This window comes from Pan troglodytes, chromosome 1, assembly GCF_028858775.2.
Source record: "Pan troglodytes isolate AG18354 chromosome 1, NHGRI_mPanTro3-v2.0_pri, whole genome shotgun sequence".
NCBI classification, from domain to species: domain Eukaryota; kingdom Metazoa; phylum Chordata; class Mammalia; order Primates; family Hominidae; genus Pan; species Pan troglodytes.
The window spans coordinates 5,800,196-5,822,902 of NC_072398.2; the positions used below are offsets into that span (position 1 = coordinate 5,800,196).

Here is a 22,707-nt window from a genome sequence, read left to right on the forward strand (position 1 = left end):
GATGAAATACACTGAGTTTATCTTAGTAGTAGGATTTATTTCACTGGCTTCACAAATAATTTTTATTCTATGCTTATAAACATTCCAGAGGTTGAAGGGACCCGTTATACCTTACAACACTTACTAGGAGAAATTCATTGTTTTTGCCTTCACTTGTGAAGATCTTAGATTTGTCCCTACAAATATCAAGGGTCTGATATCACTGTACAGATTTTGAAAGCGGCTTCCTAATTCCGCTCTTCCCCCTCACTCAGCTGGGAGTTGACTGTTTTTAGTATCTGACTACTGGAGGACTACAATGTTTACTGTATCTGTAGGAAAGACATCCCAGGAATGATGCTCAATGACTTACAAACCCACCTAAATGAACTATCATCCAAGAGAATGTTTCTATGTTTTGTTCAGAGCTGTATCACAAGAGCTATGTTAACGAAGTTAATAAACTCAAAACATTTTGGATATTTGGCAGTTCCTTGTTTTGCAAAGCTGGTAATTCTATGGCATCTATTCTACTGCACATACTATAAAATGCTATATTGGGACATTTAAATATGATGGTCTTATAATGTTTGTGGAGAGAACATAACTAAAAAGACTAATGTAGACCTATATTCCTTTGCTTGGTATACATATAAAAGGAATCCTTTAATATGCTATGACCACCCAAATGTTATGATTTCTAAAGAAAGAAAGGCTCAAAAAAGTAACAGTTTGGCCCTTCTTTTCTTTTCTCTTCTTCTTCTTTTTTTTTTGAGACAGGGTCTCATTGTCTTAGTGTCACCCAGGCTGGTGAGATTACAGTTCACTTCAGCCTTAACCTCCCCGGCTCAAGAGATTCTCATGCCTCAGTCTCCCAAGTAGCTGGGACTACACGTGTGTGTCACCATGCCGGGCTAATTTCTGTATTTTTTTTGTAGAGACGGGGTTTTGTCATGTTGCCCAGGCTGGTCTTGAACTCCTGGGCTCAAGCGATCCTCCTGCCTTGACCTCCCAAAATGTTGGGATTACAGGCATGAGCCACTGTGTCTAGCCAGGTTCTTATTTTCTAGAAGGAAATTATGTCAGCCATGTACTTGACATTCCAATTTAATGAAAGAAAAAATCATTTTCCACTTAAAATGTTAATATATAAGACTAATTTTATACAAGTGTATATTTACATATAATATTTAGATATGTACATCTATTTTAAGATATACATATATAATATATTATAATATATTAATATTATACATGAATGCATATATTAAATATATGTAATATATTCAAGTTGACTTATAATGTTATTTAATAAAATAGCCCTTGGTACATTAGTAAACAAAAGTACCAGGAAGAAACTGGGACTCCTCCCTTTCTTCCCTGAGACCAAGCCATGATCCCTTCCTTGGCAGAAAAGCAGAAAGAGGGTGACTGGTGAAGATCACCCCACTGTTTCTGAGGTGAAAGTCACCAGTGTAAAGGTACCTTTGACCTGTGTTTGCTAACAAATTGGCACAATTTTTTAAAATAGCAACTCTAAATTTACTTTATGTAAAAAAAAAACTACACCTAACCCTGACCTAATCCTTCTGAAAGCACTTCAAAAGGATTTTCTTATGCTACACTAGCTGTATTCAAATGAAAAATAAGCCTGGAGTTGCTTCTTTCAAAATGAACTGCAAAAAACCAGGAAAACAATCTTTTCTGGTGGGACATCTCCATATAAGAAAAGTAGTCTTTCCAATGGCGAATAAAAATGAAAAATCTAAAAAGTATAAAAGCTGGTAGATAAAAGAATTACCAAAGAAAAATTATCTTTAAACAGTTACCCAAAATGCAGGAAAACATATCACAGCATAATAAAAGGAATATTCATTACAGTTACTGACTTTTATTACCATTTGAAAATAGTTTTTTTTGCCAACTGAGAAAATCATCCAAAAGCAAAAATAAAATATAATAAAATAATTCCAGTTTAGGAAAGCAAACTGTTAATTTATTCCCTTAAACTATTCCTTCCCAAGCTCTCAATTCAATACAATAAATATTTTTGAGCACATACTATGTGCCCGCTATGTGCAATGTGCCAGACATTATATATATATATATGATCCAGATGGCCAGATAATTTTATATATATGTATATATACCTACATATACATATGTGCACACACATATACACACTATATATGAATAATATCCAAGCTATTTCACTCTTCACTTCCTTTTGTAACTATTAAAATATTAATTGATTCCCTATCATTTTGATAAAAAACAAGTGCAAGTCCAATGACACATCTAAGGTACATCATTTCCTCCTCAAATTTACAATCATCTGGGCTACAGCAAATAACAGAAATTATTATGATACTCTTATTTAGTTTTCATAAAAATTTACAGCAGGAAATTATAAGTATTAATATTAGGGCCTCAGGACTCAGTAAGTGAAGTCTAAACATCATTTTCACATTATGTTGTTATATTTTGGGCTAATTATATTCACTTATGTCTAAACATTAAAGTTATTAATTACTCAATAGAGTAATTGCATTGAAATTATATTGAAATATAAGATTAAAAAAACTTGGCCACATTGCCCACTACTAATTACAGTGGTGTAGCTCCTGCACCATTCCCTATGTGTAGAAATATGGCTAAACACAAGTAAAAAGCAAGACTAAATATAAAAACCACACTAAAGCAATTTTAATAAATAAGAGAATGACAGGCACTTTCAAATAAGATACAGATGCTTTCACTATCTATAAAAATAAAATAAATTTAAATGAACTGAAAATATTGCTATTCATAAAGTTATAACTGATTTTGCCTTAAGAAAACTTCATAAGTCAATTTAAATACAAGAAGTTTATTATTGACTTCAAGTTTAGAAAATATCTTTTTCATTATTAAATGTATTTACAATGCTCTCAGATTCTCATCATGAGGTTAAAAATACTTAAAAACCAACAAGGATGCCATTCATAATCCTAAATTAAATAAGGTTTTTGAAACAGTTTGTTCAAAATCGACACTATTACCTTAAATGAAGAGCAGCCTAAAGGTCATTTCAAAATGGAATTTCAACAATTTTCTATACTTCTACATATGCTTCAGATGGAATATTTTCCCAGATACTAAAATTACAGGAAAATCAACATACATGCAGGCATACTTTTCAAAGCCAAAAACTTTTCAGTGTAGATATAAAAGTACTGACAACTACAAAAGTCACAATTTCCAAAGAAAGCTGGATAATTAGTCTGCTACTATTGCCATAGTAAATATAGTTTTTTAGATATGGTATCTGCTACTAAAAATTATTGTGTAAAAGAAATTGGCCCATTTATTCTTAACCAGAACAAAAGGCAATTTTTGGCAAAACTATTTTGTCTCTTAGATGGTGTACACATTTTTATTACTTTTCTACTATCACAAATTAAAACTCTTATACCAAATGGTACTCTTACAGAAACTGTCTAGAAAATAATCAAATATTCTGATTGCTAAAGGGAATATACAATGAAACTTTTGGCTTATTTTGTACCTAACTTCCAAGACTTCGATGTACAGTATTTACTTAGCAAATACAATTTCTGTTCTTTAAATACTGTGCTGCTTATATTTTTTTCTAAAGTGTACTCCTATCTAAATGGTCCCAAAAACATTTGGGAGTAAACTCCCCTGTGAACATAAAATATTTTGTTTCATAAAAAACAAAATAGGCCTTTAGGAAAAAAACATGCAGTTAGGGACACAAGATACCTCAGTCATCATCTTAATCTATCGCCTCACTTTACAGGTGGGAACGTGGGATCCAGTGAAGTTAAACCACCCGCTAAGCCCACTCAACTGTACTAGAACTCAAGCTCCAGACTCTTCGCCGATACCCATTTCCCTTCAAATGTGGAATAATGCCAAGCCACAACGCTAACTCAGTTACAAGCATAAATAAGCTTCTATTGGCAATAATTAACTTTTCAATGCAATAAAGAAAACATATCGTCTGTTTCTCCTCAGACAACTGTTAATCAACAAGAACTTTTTCGTTTTGCTCTTTTATTCTCTTATTAGTTCTGTCAATCTCTGACAACTAGAACAAATGTAAGACTTATTCTTTTTTTTTAAGCAGCATCTTAAAGCCATACATACTATTTCTTAATTTAGAGGAAAAAAATGCATTTTCTTAGGTTTGGTTTTTGTCAATATTACTGTTTGGTATAGGTGCTAGGACAAAAGAAAATGTTTATTTTCTCTCAAACCAAGAAAACCTCAAATGTTTTTCCAGTTCAAACTAAATGATTCTGTTTTGTAGGAAACTGTATTTTAATTTTTCGTTAAATGAACTTCAAACAACTGAGAAAAGGAAGTCATATTCTTGTAGTCTGGATCACTTAATAGTTCAGACCATGGAATACAGCTCCTCTTCTTGCCTATACAAACACACCGGCTCTGGCTGAGGTCACCTCTCTCTACCTACCTACCTACCCAGTTTCTGTTACTCCTTGGTGTACCTAATTACAGAGAACATCAATATGAATGCTCTGGTTCCCAAATCCTAAGGAGAGTAGCAGAGGTAAAGCATTACTAAAAACATACCTAAAGCATTCTCACCTATAGGCTCTTACTAACATTTATGCTTGGATGCAAAATATTCTGACCACCCAAACAGCATGTCTGTGTTCAACTTACCTTTAAGCTGTTACTCTGCTTGTTGGTGACACAAAATAATTCCTCTTCCACTGGAAAACTGGACAATTTAACCTTATTTTGTTGGAAGGTTTTCACCAAAATTAATGAAATGTTCTTATGTGAAGAGGAAACAGCAATTTTAACAACAAAACTAGGTTTATTTATAGAGACATAACTGATTGAAAAAAAATCCTTCTGTACTGAGACATGGTGTACGTGATCTCACCTTATGGGGAGTTTTTAGAAAACTCACTTTAGCTGTGGGTTATGTAAATATTTCTGTAAAATTCTATTTGAGGAACTTAAGAATTTATTGAACTTGGTTTTAACTCAAAAATAACCTATATTTTCTAACTAATTTTAGCAAGCAGCACCAAAATGTGAAGTAGATTTTTAGCTAATATTTTGAGTGTGTTATTTTAAATTAACAGCTTCCACATACAAAGGAGTAAACTCATCTCTTCAATTTATTGACAATCCATTCTATTCCTATGTATGTATACAGCTTTTCATAGTTTAGAAAACACTTTCATATACATTACTGAGTTTATATGCTGTGATAATTAGAAAACTAGCAAAATTCCTGCTTTCACCCATTTTCATAAAGAAAAATAAAATAGGCATAGAACAGAGAGATATAGGGTAAATGATTAGGACAAAAGACTTTAAAATGGAGAGTAAGTCAATAGAATGAATAGGAGAAATCTCAAAAAAATGATTTTAAGACTCAAATTTCCAATTTAGCCCATTTATCCAGGTTATCTAGATGAACAAAATGGAATTTCAGGCAGACCCATTTCAATTTTGCCCTCTCATTGGGAGTTTCCCAACACGGGTTTATATCCTGCCAAACTACAAATCTGCTCCATATTTACAAAGGCACTTTGATTTCTTAGCCATCCATGCCCGATTTCCTCATTGCCCACCATCAAGGCAAGCTTCTGTCACATGGTTCATCGGTATCTAGGCAAGCTACTTACACACAGTAGGCATAAAAATAATTTTTTTATTTGACTAGAATTATTTTGAAGAAGGCAATGGTCTTGTTCTTAAACAGAAAAATAAACATGATCTGGTTCTTAAACATCAATTAGAACAAATCATATGGAAGACAGAACAGCAAATATCAAATTACAAGGAAGCTGCAGGTCATAGGCTCTGTGATGCTCTCTGTGCTATACTATTTAGACGACTGACTTTAATGAGGATGCCACCAATGTGCTGATCAAATGTGTCTGTGACATAAACCTCAGAGGAAGAATTTATTATGGCAATATGTTGAAAAGAGGATCCAAGAGAGCTTGGACAAGCTGACACGACAGGCCCAAACGAAAATGACCAAGTTCCAGACAGGTAAATGCAAATGTCTATATTCACCGCCCAGTTGTAGGTCAGCAGATGCGTGCCATGAGGGGTTTTAATTGAATTTTAAGCTCAATAAGAATTTACAATGAGACATATTTGATAAACAATAAGGCAAATGATAGTTGGCTCTGATGCTAGATTAACGTAAGCTTAGGCAATAGCTCCACTGCTATGCACTGGGCAGTTCAAACCAGCAGTCTCATATTCAGTAATCATCACGACTCTGGAAAGCGATGTGATAAAATGGGACACAGATGGGAGAGAGATGAAGGTGGAAAAGGTAAGGATCACAGTATTAGTAAAACTAGTAATTATTAGTGTGTATTGAGCAATTATTACATGTCATGCATTGTACTATGAGGTTAACATAGATGACCTAAAATTTTACAAAATCCTATAAGGTAGGCATTGTATCTATCCTTATTTTACAAAGAGGAAAACTGAAGCTTGCACATTTTCAGTAACTTGTTCAGATTCATCAGATAGTGGGTAGTAAAATGAGAAATTTACTTGAGGCAGTCACTTGGCCATCTCTTCACCTACCTATCCATCCAGTTATTGTGTTACTTGAGGCAGTCACTTGGCCATCTCTTGACCCACCTATCCATCCAGTTACTGTGTTACTTGAGGCAGTCACTTGGCCATCTCTTCACCCACCTATCCATCCAGTTACTGTGTTACTTGAGGCAGTCACTTGGCCATCTCTTCACCTACCTATCCATCCAGTTACTGTGACCCTAATTGCAATCAGGGCACTGGGGCACTGAATACAAAAGAGAATAAGACAAGTAAAAGTCTCTGTCCTCAAACAACCTACATTTTAATGGAAGAAACTGATTGTTTAAAAGCAAATGAACAATAAAATAAAAAACGTATAATAAGCTCCATGAAGGAGGGGAATGAGGTGCTGTGAGAGAATAACAGAGTATACATTAGTAGCCAGTGAAGTAGAGATATTGAATTGGAAACCAAAAGAAAGAAAAAGAGCTGGTTAAGCAAAGGAAGAGTGGGAAAGAATATATGTGGAAGATGTTTGTCCAAAGGCCGTGGCATGTCTGAGAAGCTAAAGGCAAACCACAGAGGCTCCACTGAATGGACAGGGGAAGGGTGGATGAGAAGAGGGTGGAAAGACAGGCAGTGGGGAGATTATGCAGGGCCTTATAAACTGTAGAAAGGAGTTTGGACTCATGTTTCTAAATGCAAATGGGAAGCCATTCCAAATTGCTAAATGGAAGAGCAATGCAATGCAATTCACGTTTTGCTTTCGCAAATGTGTTGAGTATGAATAAAGAGGGCATAACTTTATGAAGCTAAGGTTGTGATAAGGAAAGATGATAATAAACAAATGAGTAAGATATGGAGTAAAATAAAGCAGAAAGGGGGCAGGAGTACTCGGAAACTGGTTTACAACATAAAACAAGGTAGTCAGGAAAGTCTCACACAGATGATTTCAGCGATGACTTGAAGGGTTATTTTGTGATCCACAGGATATCCCAGAGAACCCGGCGAAGAAAAGAGCGAGTCCAAAGGCTCTGAAGTAGTCGTGGGGGCAGACTGGTTAGCACCTTGCTAACCAGTGACATAAACCTGAGAGGAATAATTTATTATGGCAATATGTTGAAAAGAGGATCCAAGAGAGCTCGGACAAGCTGACACAACAGGCCCAAACGAAAATGACCAAGTTCCAGACAGGTAAATGCAAATGTCTATATTAACTGCCCAGTTGTAGGTCAGCAGATGCGTGCCATGAGGGGGTCACTGTTTGACTTTGCCTTTGACTGCTACTGAGGTAGGAACCACTGGATGGTTTCAGAAGGGTGACAAGATCAGACATAGGTTGTTTTTTGTTTGTTTTTTTGTTTTGTTTTGTTTTGTTTTGAGATGGAGTCTCACTCTATTGCCCAGGCTGGAGTGCAGTGGCGCAATCTCGGCTCACCGCAACCTCCACCACCCGGGTTCAAACGATTCTCCTGCCTCAGCCTCCCGAGTAGCTGGGACTATAGGCACCTGCCACCGTGCCTGGCTAATTTTTATATTTTTAGTAGAGACAGGGTTTCACCATTTTAGCCAGGCTGGTCTTGAACTCCTGACCTCCTGATTCACCTGCCTCGGCCTCCCAAAGTGCTGGGATTACAGGAGTGAGCTACCTCACCTGGCTGATAAAGGTTTAACAGACTTTCTCTGGCCCTTATGCTGTGAAGGGGCTAGATGAGGAGAAGCAGGGAGCCCCAGTTAAGAGACTGTTGCTGGCCGGGCATGGGGGCTCACGCCTGTAATCCCAGCATTTTGGGAGGCCGAAGTGGGCAGATCACAAGCTCAAGAGATCGAGACCATCCTGGCTAACACGGTGAAACCCCATCTCTACTAAAAATACAAATAAAAAAAAATTAGCCAGGCATAGTGGCGGGTGCCTGTAGTCCCAGATACTAGGGAGGCTGAGGCAGAAGAATGGCGTGAACCCAGGAGGCGGAGTTTGCAGTGAGCTGAGATCGCGCCACTGCACTCCAGCCTAGGTGACAGAGCGAGACACCATCTCAAAAAAAAAAAAAAAAAAAGAGACTGTTGCAATAACACAGCTGAAGATGACAGTACCTTGAACTAGACGGTAGTAGTGGATATATGTGAAGAAGATATATGGACAGAAGAAAAGCATCTGAAAAAATGCTCAGTACCATTCATCACTAGGGAAATGAAAATTAAAACCACAATGAGATACCATTACATACTTACTAGAACAACTAAATATAAAAAGACTGATCAAACATTTTCAACACATATAACTGCTAAAATATGAGTATCATTATAAAAGGAGTTATTCTCATCTTGATTCTAAAACTTTCCAACAGACATAGCACAACAAAGACTGACCTAGGAGTGAGAAGCTCAGTCATCTCATTTAGATACTATCACTAAGTATTCAAGGTTTGTTCTTAGCTCACTATGCATTCACTCAATCAACAGATAAATATCTGCGGTAGGTCTCCTCTGTGCCGAGTAGCGGACACACAATGAAGGGTAAGTTAAGACCCTGACTTTAAGGACCTTACAGCCACTTCTGGCACGTCATTTCAGTTTTGTGGGGCTCTGTCTTTCCCTCCTCATCTGTTGCACCCGCTTGTGCCCTCCAGGTACACACAGAACAGTGCCTTTGTGACTCTGTCCTGTTTTCCTGAATGGCCTTCACTTCCCACTCTCTTGTTCCCTCCAGACTGGGCTAAAATATGACTTGGATGATATATTTTTTTTCTAAAATAACAACTTTATTAAGATCATCCACACACCATAGAATTCACCCACCGAAAGTATACAATTGAATAGTTTTTAGTACATTCACGGAGTTGTGCAACTATTACCACAATCGATTTTAGAACATTTTATCACCCCAAAAGAAACTCCATGCCCATCAGGAGTCCCTCCCATTTGTCCCCAATTTCAGACCTGGACAATCACTAATCTTTCTGTCTCTATAGATTTGCCCATTCTAAACATTTCATATAAATTGAATCATACAATATGTTGTCTTTTGTGACTGGCTTCTTTCATCTAACATGATGTTTTCAATTGTAAGTCTACCATGCTGTAGAATGTATCATTACTTCATTCTTTTTTACTGCCATGTAATATGTATCTATATACACACACCCCACATTTTATTTATCCATTCATCAGTTGATAGACATTTGGGGTATTGGCAGTTTGGGGCTACTATGAATGATGCTGCTATGAACATCCGTGTAGAAGTTTTTGAGTAGCATGTTTTGATTTCTCTTGAGTATAGACCCAGGACTGGAATTGCTGGGTCATATGATATCTCTATGTTGAACATTTTGAGAAACTGCCAGAATATTTTTCAGCCTGTATGACTTTAAATTCTACCAGCAACTTATGGGGGAGTTCCAGTTTCTCTACATCCTCACCGACACTTGTTATTATCTGTCTTTTTTATTACACTTATCCAAAGTAGATGTGAAATGGTTTCTCATCTTGGTTTTGGTTTGCATTTTCCTGATAGCTAATGACGTTGAGCATCTTTTCACATGTTTATTAATCATTTGTTAATAATATAGTTATTATTAACACATCTTCTTTAAAAAAAGTCTATTCGGATCTTTTGCCCATTTAAAAGTTGAGGAGTCTTTTTATTATTAAATTGTAAATGTACCTTACATATCCTAGATACAAGTCTCTTATCAGATACATGAGTTACCAAAAATTTTCTCCCGTTCTGTGGGTTGTCTTTTTTCTTGATAATGTTCTTTAAAGGTCAAAAGTTTTTAATTTTGATGACATTCAATTTATCTATTTTTTTCTATTGTTCTTTGTGCTTTTGGCATCATACCTAAGAAACCATTACCTAATCCAAAGTCACTAAGATGTATGCCTATGTTTTCTTCTAAGAGTTTTCTAAGTTTAGCTCTTACATTTAGTCTTTCATCCATTTTGAGTTAATTTTTGTCTACACTGTGAGGTAGGAACCCAAGTTCTTTCTTTTACCTGTGGGTATCAGGTTTTCCCAGCACCATTTACTGTAAAGTCTGTTTGCTCCCTATTGAGTTTTATTATCCTTGCTGAAAATCAGTTGACTGTAAATGTGTAAAATCTTTCTGGACCCTCTCCCACCACAGTAGGCCACACCCTTCGCTGAGCCCCCAGCACATTTAACTTCCTCACCAAACTATAAGAGTTGTTAAGAGCAGTAAATATATTTTTATTTTTCATTGCACCCCTGTGCGTATTTGTTTGCAACACATAATAGGTTATCACTAATTATTAGTTAAATAAATGGCTGCATGGAGATAAGGTAATTACTCCCAGCTGACTCACAGTCTAATCATATACAGAATGGAGGAGGTGGACTAAGTTATTAAAGTCTTTTTGACCCTTGGTGCCCACCAAGCCATTGCTCTTTATTATCTGAGGCCTTTCCTTCCATCCTTTATATGTGGCCATTGAAATAGGAAAGACTAAAGACAAAAGTTACCTTCTTTTTTTTTTTTTTCTTGTTTTTTTGAGACAGAGTCTCGCTCTGTTGCCCAGGCTGGAGTGCAGTGGCACGATCTCAGCTCACTGCAACCTCCGTCTCCCAGGTTCAAGTGATTCTCTTGCTTCAGCCTCCCAGGTAGCTGGGAATACAGGCATGTGCCACCACGCCTGGCTAATTTTGTGTATTTTTAGTAGAGATGGGATTTCACTGTATTAGTCAGGATGGTCTCGATCTCCAGATCTCATGATCCACCCACCTCGGCCTCTCAAAGCGCCGGGATTACAGGCATGAGACACCACACCCGGCCCAAAAGTTACTTTCATAAATTCCATTGCTATGTGGGTAAGAAGCATCTTCTGAAAAATGCCAAAGTACATAAAGTTATTATTATATATTATTATTACTTTTCAGACAGGGTCTTGCTCTGTTGCCCAGGCTGTGGTACAGTGCATGAACACAATTTATTGCAGCCTTGACCTTCTGGGCGTGAGTGATCCTCCCACCTCAGCCTCCCATGTAGCTGGAACTACAGGCACATGACACCATACCTGGGTAATTTTTTGATTTTTTTTTCTTTTTTTTGTAGAGATGGGGTCACACCATGTTGGCTAGGCTGGTCTCAAACTCCTGGGCTCAACGATCCTCCCGCTTTGGGACACCTGAAGTGCTAAGATTATGGGAGTAAGCCACCATGTCTAGCATGAAGTTATTTTCGACAATCAGCAGTGGTTGTAGGGGAAAAGGGATGTTCATACCAGTAATGGTTTTTTAAAATCCATTATTGTGGTTCCCTTCTGAAAATCCTGATGCATTATTATACTGATGGATAGGTGGTCATGTTTGCCTTTTCTGAGTTATAGTTTAAGGTGAAACAGTATAAACAGGAAAAAAAAAAGCCCAATTCTTCTTAGTATAAATGCCTTTAGAATGTCTTCCTCTAAAGTCTTTCCCATTTTCTCTTCCCACTTCCCCCACCACCCCCCTCCGCCACTACTTTTCTTTTCTCTTCTTGTTTTTATAACTAAAGATAATTCTAGCATCTTTCTTGCTCTCCTAGCCATTGAAGTAAGTCTATGGTATGTCAAATTCAGCATTGAGATACTTCAAACTTCAGGTTCTGCTCAAGAAAAATCATTAGTAAGACACAGTAAGGTTATAGATTAATAAGATATATAGAAAGCTATATATCTACATATAGATTTAAAAATACATACAGATATTTGACCTATTCATTAGTCTGTGTTGATGCCACCTTTAAAATGAAACATGTCTGGTTCTTATTATATAAAACCTTGCATAGCTTAATTCGCTATACACATAGTGGACCTTCAGTAAATTAGGGAAGAAACACTGACCCTCCTACAGTTCTACGATAAATTTAGTTGAAAATGACACCCTAAAGTTTCTAATGCAAACTAGGATATGACAATCACCTCTCCATATGAGTGAATTCAGATTTCTTTGCAGAACATTCTAAGCAAGCTAAAGAAGAATCCACACCAGGTGCAGTGGCCCAGGCCTGTAGTCCCAGCACTTGGGAAGGCAGAGGTGGAGGGATGGCTTGAGCTCAGGAGTTCAAAACCAGCCTGGGCAACATAGCAAGACCCTGACTCTACAAAAAAATACAAAAAGAATTAGTCAGGTGTGGTGGCATGCACCTGTGGTCCCAGCTACTTGGGAGGTGGAGGCGGGAGGATCACTTGAACCCAGGAGGTCAAGGCTGCAATAAGCCGAGATTGTGCCACCGCACTCCAGCCTGGACAACAGAGTAAAACACCAAATCCAAAAATAATAATATTAATCATAAAGAAAGAAAGAAAGAAGAGTCCAACAGAAAAGGTAGCATTTGAAATAATCTTTCGAGTAGAACAATTATTTCTCTTCCATCTTCAGATCTCCTTAAAAGTTTATTTTTACCTCCCTTGTTTCCTTGGCAGCCACACTTTCTATAAAGATATGAGCATCCCCTTGCACTTTAATGGGAACTTTCAATGACAGCTTGACTCATGAAGAAAGTCTAATACTACTACTTGTATAATTTATTACCATGGAGAGAGGGTAGGGGACAGAGAGAGAGAGAGAGAGAGAGAGAGAGAGAGAGAGAGAGAGAGAGAAGGTATCAGGACTTCAGTTGTAAGTAGAGAGATTTTATACAAAGAAGAATTTTCCATTCCTACAGGAAACTCCAGAAATTTTCAGGGATGGCAGAAGGCAGGACAGAAATAAAGACCCTGCAGCTTTCTTGTCTTTTTCCTAAATGTAAGTGTAACAAATCCACTTAAGTACAGATGTTAACACCAAAAAGAGTTAAATTAACTTGACCATCTGTTAAGAAGAGTAATATGAAAACTCTAAACACCTTGCAACTCATTAACACGCATGAGCAGCCTAGAGTTAGATCAGGAATCTCTGTGTAGGGTGATCTGTCTCACACTGTGTGTCTAACACTCATGAACAGCCTAGAGTTAGATCAGGAATCTCTTTGTAGCGTGGTCTGTCTCATACTGAACTCCAGTGAGGGTCAGAAAAACATGCCAGGGATCTGTAAAACCTCTAAGACAATTGCAAAATTGTTTTTGGTTTCATTTTGATGATTTATTTTAAAAAGAACTCCCAGAGCAAAATCTTAACATGATCATATTCTAGGTCATCTGTGTCCAGAACTACCACAGCTTTTCATCCCATGCTTGCATTTATGAGGGCAACAAGTGAAAACAGAAAGTGAAAGCATTAACTATTAATGGTGCATTTCTCTAGTGGGAATCCACCAATGTATTCCTGATCATCATAAGTTCACACACCTAAGAAACTCTGGCCGAAGAGATTTACTTTCACAGGTCTTGCAAAAGCTGGCTACTCTCGCACAATACTACCTTTGACAGTTTGCCAGTGCCTCAAATCTTTCCAGTAGAAATTTTAATTCAGAGTGGGGCTTTAATCCTTGTTGTAAATTAGATGATGTCTGTCTTGTAAGTAAACTTAACTCTTTACAAGGCTAGACATTTTATTGTTCTATTACCAATCATAACGAAAATGTCTAAAATTGCAGATGACAGTCAAAATTCATTTTTAAAATCTTAACAAAAGTGTCATGTTTATAAAGTGAAAGTGAATAACTGGAAAATACAGAATAAAACTTGAGGCTCCATGCAATTTCTGTTGATTTTATGAATATTTAATTCACAATTAAGAGGGGCAAAGAAATACTTCCTGTGTTTCTAGAAATGTAAGAATTTAGAGCTAGAGAAAACTTTTGCTACCACTTGTCCAAGCTTCTCACTTCACTGGGAAATAAACTGAGGCTCCGAGAGGTTTGCTCAGGAAATCAGTTGGAAAAGCTAAATCAGAAAGTCATGTCTTTGTACTCATGGTCCTTAAGTAAAGTAGTACCCTATATGATCTGTGTTTCACCTTTCATCAACAGTCATGTGCTAATCCTCCACAAATCAAGATAATTGTCAATTCTTTATTTCTAGGAAAACAATCCTATATGACTCTAACACTGTAAATAAAATGACATTTTATTTATGTTATCTGAAATTTGAAAAATCTTAAAATTTTTCCATTACATAAAAACTACTACAAAGCAAATGAAATACATATGCATACATTCCCAAACGATACCATGACTTCTGTGCCTGACTGCAGGGCATACAGTATATTACAAGGAGACAATTATATTGGGATTCTGAGTGTTACTAAAACCCATTTTCTATGAGCAATCTATTACAACAGAGAAGTGGCACTTGAAATATGGAGGTCAGTTATACAAAAATGCTATGGAATCAAAAGACACATATGTTCTTGGATGCACCCTCCTTTCTCACCCCCATTCCTTCACTCAAGCTGCCATGTTGAACCTTCTAACCAAATAAATTTCTTCTTCTATCCGTGCTGGGCAACATTCTTTTTTTTTTTGAGATGGAATCTTGCTCTGCTGCCCAGGCTGGAGTGCAGTGGCACAATCCCAGCTCACTGCAACCTCCGCTTCCTGGGTTCAGGCAATTCTCCTGCCTCAGTCTCCCGAGTAGCTGGGATTACAGGCACGCGCCACCACACCCGGCTAATTTTTGTATTTTTAGTAGATGCACGTTTTTACCACATTGGCCAGGCTGGCCTCGAACTCCTGACCTCAAGTGATCTGCTTGCCTCAGCCTCCTAAAGTGCTGGGATTACAGGCATGAGCCACCACGGCTGGCCCTAGGCAACATTCTAACCATCCTGCAAGGATGTTACCTTTCCCCTCCCAAATTCCCATGCCTTTTGCATTTTGCTGATAGTTACTATGTTCTCTTTGACATATATTTATTGGCATACCTGGTTTACATACTCCTTTCTGACAGAAATTGATTATAGCTAAGTAGAGTGCACATAATATATGGTTATTGAATTAAAGCAACATATGAAGTTTAGGGCAAAAGCGCTCTAAATCTGTCATAGTGGCTATTCTCAAAATCTAACTTACTATCATTTTCCCTTACAGGTATATGTAAATGGCCACAGTAAAGTGATCACTATGAAGAATAAGAAGCAACACAGAAAAAATGCTTAAGATAATGTTAAATGAAAAAAGCAAAAACCAAAACTAGAATCTATTTATATTTGCAAATATTATAGATGCATATGTGCAAAAAGTGGAAGGTAAAACAGAAAAATAAAAACAATTTGCACTGTTGGGTGATGGAATTACTGGCTTCTGTTAACGTGCTTATGTTTATACAATAAATTTTTTTAAATGTATGCATATGTAGTAATTAGTGATATTTATATTGGATATAGTTACTAATATTTCTGGACTATAAACAAAAAGAAAGCATATGTAGTTGTCTTATGTCTAATGTCTCTCAGCTTGTTGGGCTGCATGGACACATTTAAAGAACTGTCACTACCTGGTAGCTACCAGAACTGCAGAGTTGGTACCTGAGAAGGCACTTTGCAAGTTGGCAGTTGGCTGGTAAGTCAACTTTTACAGTCAAAACAAGCATGCAAAAAAATGTTCAAAGAACCAAAATACATGTCATCCACTGAAACTGAAAATATAGCAAACATTATATTTCTTCAGGGCACACAGGAATATTCTTAGAGTCCAGTTTACAGTTTTCTATTCCCATCCAAAGGCAAACATTTATTTCTTAATGTTTCTCCTATAAGGCATATTATTTCTAAGAAAGCTTGTTTTACTTCCTATTTGTACTCTTATCTTCTAAATATACCTAAATTGCTATTTTCAGATGTGTTGTCTCTGCTTATACATTTGATTTTGTAAAATAAATTATTATGTTAAATAGCATTATCATCTTTGTTGGAAAATCAAATAACAAGCAGAAATTAATAGATTCTTTTTTGAGCATGTTAATTGAAAAGTCAGTGTTTCTATGAATGAGGTATACATACCCTGCCTCAGAAAACAACTGCCTAAATCATTAACAACGTGACTAAATGCTAAATGCCCCAATGATCTCCAACTCGGTATTATTCGCTGGATTGATTTGGAACTGCTTCTTTATGCAGAAAAATTGAATTATATTTTTTTACTGCTAATTTTGTGATTTTACCAACATGATGATTTTAGATGAAGAAAGTAATCTGGCACAGCGTTTTTGAAAAATAAGTTCAATCAATAACTTAGACTTTTATTAAATGAACATATTCTAAATTATTTGTATAATCCAATAAATTCTACTTGTCCCATTCAAGCATCATCCAGGACAAGAACAAAAGAGGCTGATTTATTAGACATATGTTAGGCTGAAGAATTTTCTCAGAATTCTTGGTTAGGCTGCGATAAGAACACAAATTTCTCTAAGTATGCTGAACAATGCTTTAGGGCATACTTAGAGAAGATGCTATAAAAAAGCTTTATTGCATCACACACATGGAACCAGATTCTCCCTCTCATGGGCTGTAGCCAGCATGAAGTTCACACTACATTAATTTGCACTTGTCGATATGCTGCTTTGCAAGTATTCTTAAGGCATGTTCGAATGTGTACTCTGACTCCTCAACTAGAATATAAACTCCCTAAGGGTAGGACCTGGGTCTCCTAGTTATTACCCCCACAGTGTCTAGCATACTGGTCTGGGTAAGCCAAGCCCTCTGGAACTGCTGTTGTCTTCGTAGGGAGCAGGGACAAGAATGTGCTAAGTCTACAGACTGAAAGAGGGTGTGAAGAATACTGGAGAGCAACTCTGTCATCACCAGGACCGAGTGATTACATGTACCAAAGGCAGGCCCAAATGGCCCCTCTCCCAGTCATTTTGTAGAGGGAGAAGTGAGACTGCAGGTGGTAGTTGGATAAGTTTCTGAAGTCTGGCTCTTGAGAAGTCATCCATTATCTTAGCATATTCCCCAAAAACCTTCTGAAAAAGAGTACACAGCTTTAAAGACACAAAGCAGAGAATAGAACGGAACAGGATTTTACTTTAATCTGTAAGTGCTAGGTTTCAAGTAGAAAAGACTAACACTGCTGTTACCCACTTTTAAAAGATACAACGATGTCTTTCTAGGACGCTTCCAGAATCAAATAGAAGACTGGACCTCAGAGGTCCATGAGCTGGGTCTTCAGGTAAATCATATTGCTGCTACTATTTAAAACTAAAACTTCCAGGGAAAAGGTTCCATGGCCTGTTGCAGCAATTTCAATCTTCTTACTGTCAGAAAATTCTTGTTTCAGGCTATTGTGATTTGTAGTTGCTGTAGTTAAATCCCTTTGTTCTTGTTCTGTCCATATTGAAGACTCAAATCAGGTGTTTAACTTTTTCCTTGAAATAATTTGTCAAATCCTTGAAGATGTGAAGCAATGTTGAAGTCTTCTCTAAGTAAAAGGTACAATTCTTCAACTTTTCTTTACTGCTTTTATATTTCTCTAACTTTAAAAAGGACTGACATAGGCCGGGCGCAGTGGCTCACGTCTGTAATCCCAGCACTTTGGGAGGCCGAGGCAGGTGGATTGCCTGAGCTCAGGAGTTCAAGACCAACCTGGGCAACACGGTAAAACCCTGTCCCTACTAAAAAACAACAACAACAACAAAATAGCTGGTCGTGGTGGCGTGCTCCCATAGTCCCAGCTACTTGGGAGGCTGAGGCAGGAGAATTGCTAGAACCTGGGAGGCAGAGGTTGCAGTGAACCGAGATTGCACCACTGCACTCCAGCCTGGGCGACAGTATGAGACTCCGTCTCAAAAAAAAAAAAAAGAAAGAAAAAAGGACTGACTTTTAGGGCTTGTAGGCAGGCCTTCTTCTCCTTACACAAAGCCACACAATATAGATGCACTTCTTCCAACAGTCTAGTTAATTCAACTGAATTTAGGCGATAATTCCTGTGTCCTTACACTCCATCCTTAATGTCAGTGTCCAAGTGCTGAATCACTGCTGTAGATATGAGCAACCCTCAAATCCTTTTTTGCCTTCATTTTTCCAGCCAAAATTTTCAGATCTATTTCTTTTGCAGAGATACCCCACCCTAAATATTTGCTTTGATTGCTCCATTAAAGTCATTTCAAACTTGATGTTTTCTACTCAATAGTAGCCACGACTCCAAAATTATAATTTATACAATACCGGTTAAAAAAAAAAAAAAAAAAGACGCTTTCTATATCAGCCTTCTTATCTCTGAAAAATAAAATTGGAACCAACCTAAAAACAAAATTGTAAATATAAAATCATACGGTATTTACACTCCCATCCAAGCCACTAGTAAGTCATGTGCCACTAATAAGAAAATGCCATGATTATCAGTGATACACTCGCTGAGTAATGCCATTAGATATTTAAGAGACTAAAGATGTGGCACATTTGTTATACTGCAAAATACTCTAAAACCATTGTTATTATTTAAGATACATGGGTCTTCAAACTCAAAGCTCAGCATCCTAGTAAGTCAGAGGAAACTTAAAAAATACAGTTGTATTTCTATACTCAAAGTAGGGATTGGCAACTTTTTCTGTAAAGGGTCAGACAGTAAATATTTTAGGCTTTGTGGGCTATATGGTCTCTACCACAACTCCTCAACTCTGCTGTTGTTGCAGGAAGTAGCAATAGGTGATACATATATGAGTAGGTATGGCTGAGTTCTAATAAAACTTTATTTGTAACATAGACAGCAGGCCAGATTTGACCTATGAGCTGTAGTTGGCTAACACTTTTTTATGAATACTGGGCACATTAGCATATTGAATATGCATATGTGTCTGTATATGTGAGTGGGGATATATACACATATATTCGTATGCAAAATCTCCATTTGCCCATCCCCCTGGTCATGGCAGTTTCTTGGGCACGTGATCAGTGCAGTCACACATGTGCTGTTCAGAAGGGCCCTTACACTTGCAGTTTAATACTCTGTGGTCAATGTCTTGAAATTATTAGCAATTGTATCTTAGAATTGTGTTTTTTTGTTTTGTTTTGTTTGTTTTGTTTTTATCCAAGACAGGGTTTCGCTCTTGTTGCCCAGGCTGGAGTGCAGTGGCGCGATCTCGGCTCACCACCACGTCCGCCTCCCGGGATCAAGCAATTCTCCTGCCTCACCCTCCTGAGTAGCTGGGATTACAGGCATGTGCCATCATGCCCCGCTAATTTTTTTTTGTATTTTTAGTAGAGACGGGGTTTCTCCATGTTGGTCAGGCTGGTCTCAAACTCCCGACCTCAGGTGATCCGCCACCTCGGCCTCCCAAAGCGCTGGGATTACAGGCGTGAGCCACCGCGCCCGGCTAGAATTGTGTTTTGTAGGTGTACTCTGATGGAACAATGGAGACTGAACTCCTATATGTGGTCTCATCTTTCCACTGCCTCACTGCAGCCCTAGGCAGTTCTCAGAAATATACTCCTCTCCAGCTTCCTCTATCCCGCCCTGCCCTGCTGCTGGGGTGGGTCCCTCCACCTAGGGTGGGACCAGGGCACTGGGGGAGGTGCGTATGTCACTGGGGGAGGTGTGTGTTCTCCTGTGTCTTTTGCCCCTGGCAGAACCCTGAATGTGTGTTTAGAGAGGATTGAGTCAAGTGTGCCCATTCCTGCCATCTTAGAGCTGGACAGGGAGGTAAGAATTCCCGCCCCAGGCCGGGCGCGGTGGCTCACGCCTGTAATCCCAGCACTTTGGGAGGCCAAGGCCGGCGGATCACGAGGTCAGGAGATCGAGACCATCCTGGCTAACACGGCGAAACCCCGTCTCTACTAAAAATACAAAAAAAAAAAAAAAAAAAAAATTAGCCGGGTGTGGTCGTGGGCGCCTGTGGTCCCAGCTACTCGGGAGGCTGAGGCGGGAGAATGGCATGAACCCGGGAGGCGGAGCTTGCAGTGAGCCGAGATCGCGCCACTGCACTCCAGCCTGGGCGACAGAGGGAGACTCCGTCCTAAAAAAAAAAAAAAAAAAAAAAATGCATGTCCAGCCTGGGTTGGTGAGGGAGGAGGGGCAAGGAGAGAGAGACTGAAGAAGAAAGGAAAATGTTTTATATTTTAGTTCTTTTTAATATCACTTCTTTCCTGCTTTCTGAACAAAAGGGTCCTGTATTTTCACTTTGCACTGGGCCCTAACCAAAGGTTAGCGGCTATAAAGAATCGTCTTCTCAGATTAATTTACCAAAAGGGAAGTTGACAAAAAAACTCTATTTCTGCATCACTCATTTCAGGTCAGCTCATCCTTGTCATGTTAGGGCCTCCTGCAACATGTCCAAATCTTAAATACAAGGCTGTGAAATTAATGCTGAATTTGGGGTTTCGGATGCAAGGAAGCTCCTTTTGGGATATGATTATCAGGAATGCTGCGTGGTAGCCATTTCCTTCACATACTTTGCTGTAGGATTAATTTATACCTCTTTAGAATGACAATGAGGCATTTTATAAAAATAAAGCACAATCAAAACATTATGTACAAAATTTAACAGACAACAACAAAGAAAGATGAAATTTTACTAAGAGTTCTGTTTATTTCCTATTAAAAAGGGTAACACCAGAAAATTGGACATACAAAAACATACTTGTTCTCCTAATTTGAATAAACCAACTGTAAAATAAACATTTTTGAGACAAAGAAATGTGAATATAGGCTGGGTGTTATTTGATATTAAAGAAGTATTGTTAACATTGTTAGGTATGATAATGACATAGTATGTAAAAATATCCTTCGTAGATCCACATGGGTATTTATGAGTAAAATAACATAAGGTCTGAGATCCATTTAAAATCCTTCTGCAAAAGAAGAAAAAGAGGTAGAGGAAGAAGATAGAAAAAGATGAAGATGAGAAGGTGGAGCAGAAAAAACATGACAAAGAAGATGAAGGTGACGATGAGGACAGAAGTAGAGAGAAAAAAGTGAGATAGATGGAATAGGACTGAGGAGGAGGACTGGCAAAATGATGAGTGTAGGTGATGGAAATGTGAGGACTCACTACAATATTCCCTATACCCTCATACATGTTTTTAAATTCCCCTGATCGAGTGTGTGTGTGTGTGTGTGTGTGTGTGTGTATAACCATTGCCTAAAAAAATTTCTCATAAAAATCAAAGAGCATATTTCACATTCTCCTCCATACCAAATGCCTCTTTTTCTGGTGCAAGAAGCATCCTCTGAGGCTGACAGGAATTCTCTAAGCTGAAGAGATACAAAGGAGTTGATGGGAAGGATAATCCGCCCATCGGTTCCTGACACAATATAAAGAAGAAAAGAAGAAAGTGGGTGGAAGCGACTGCCATTGTTACTCTCCTAACCTTTCCTTCTAATTATGCCAGAGCCAAGGCTCAGGTCACAAGGAAAATTATTTTGGTGGTCAACCATTTGCCCTATTTTGTATACATCAAAAAAGCTCTTGTTCTCACACATTCCAATCTCACAGTTTCCCACCCACTTTAAAAATGTATCAAGTGGTCAGATGAACTAAAATATGAATAAAATGACTGTATTATGAAGAACACCTTGTTTGCAAACCTACAGATAGCCTGCTTGTGATGCTGAATTGTAAGATACACAACACTTAAACATTTAATCTACTTTATATTATTGTAGGTATTTCAGATAAATGCTCAACATGCCCCGCTTTTAAAAGTTAAATGTAAATTTCTCTCTTGAGTGCAGATGGTGGCCAAGCAAAGTAGTTCTTTGGTCTCACAGACAGAAGGTCAGGTCATGGCTGAAAGACCAAAGAACAATTGCTGCTTTGCTACTCCAAATCATCCATGGAATGAGACACCACGACTTCTTTTCTGAAACTGTCTGTTCAATACAAAACAGTTAAAAAGAGTACCTATAAGATTTCCTCACATTCCGTCTGGGAAAAAAAAATGGTAACAAGCACATCACTTCACAACACATCACAAACATCTTGTAACTGTTCAGAGGTTTTATTCCTAAAGCTGTGACCTCCTAAAAAGGCACATCTCTATCTAAAAACATACCACTAAACGTCATTATGAAAACTACTATTGTTTCACTATTATCAGAAAACGTTTACAAATGAAAACTGCTCCTTGTAAATCCTGCAGCTTTAGCCTCCATACCATCACGGATTAATTAAAATGAGATTTAATACTGCAAATACTTCTAATATTGCAAATGCTTCTAAACAAGTTATTCCTTTACAAGTGATATTATACTCCTATTGTCCCTGATCTTTTTTCCTCTAGAAAATTATAATGGAATTTTAAATAACTGAGACTCTTTCCTGATGTATTTTTGCAGTTAGTCCAAAATATTATGC

The 22,707-nt window shown here is 37.7% G+C and overlaps 1 protein-coding gene and 1 non-coding gene across 35 annotated transcripts in view; both read right to left on the reverse strand.

Annotated features, from left to right (window-relative positions):
* Window positions 1-22,707, reverse strand: part of SDCCAG8 (SHH signaling and ciliogenesis regulator SDCCAG8) — a 262,440-nt gene that overhangs the window by 149,864 nt on the left and 89,869 nt on the right. The window lies entirely within an intron of this gene.
* MIR4677 (microRNA mir-4677) lies at window positions 22,101-22,159 on the reverse strand. The gene has a single exon (NR_162088.1). It is a non-coding gene; the product is annotated as a microRNA mir-4677 (primary transcript).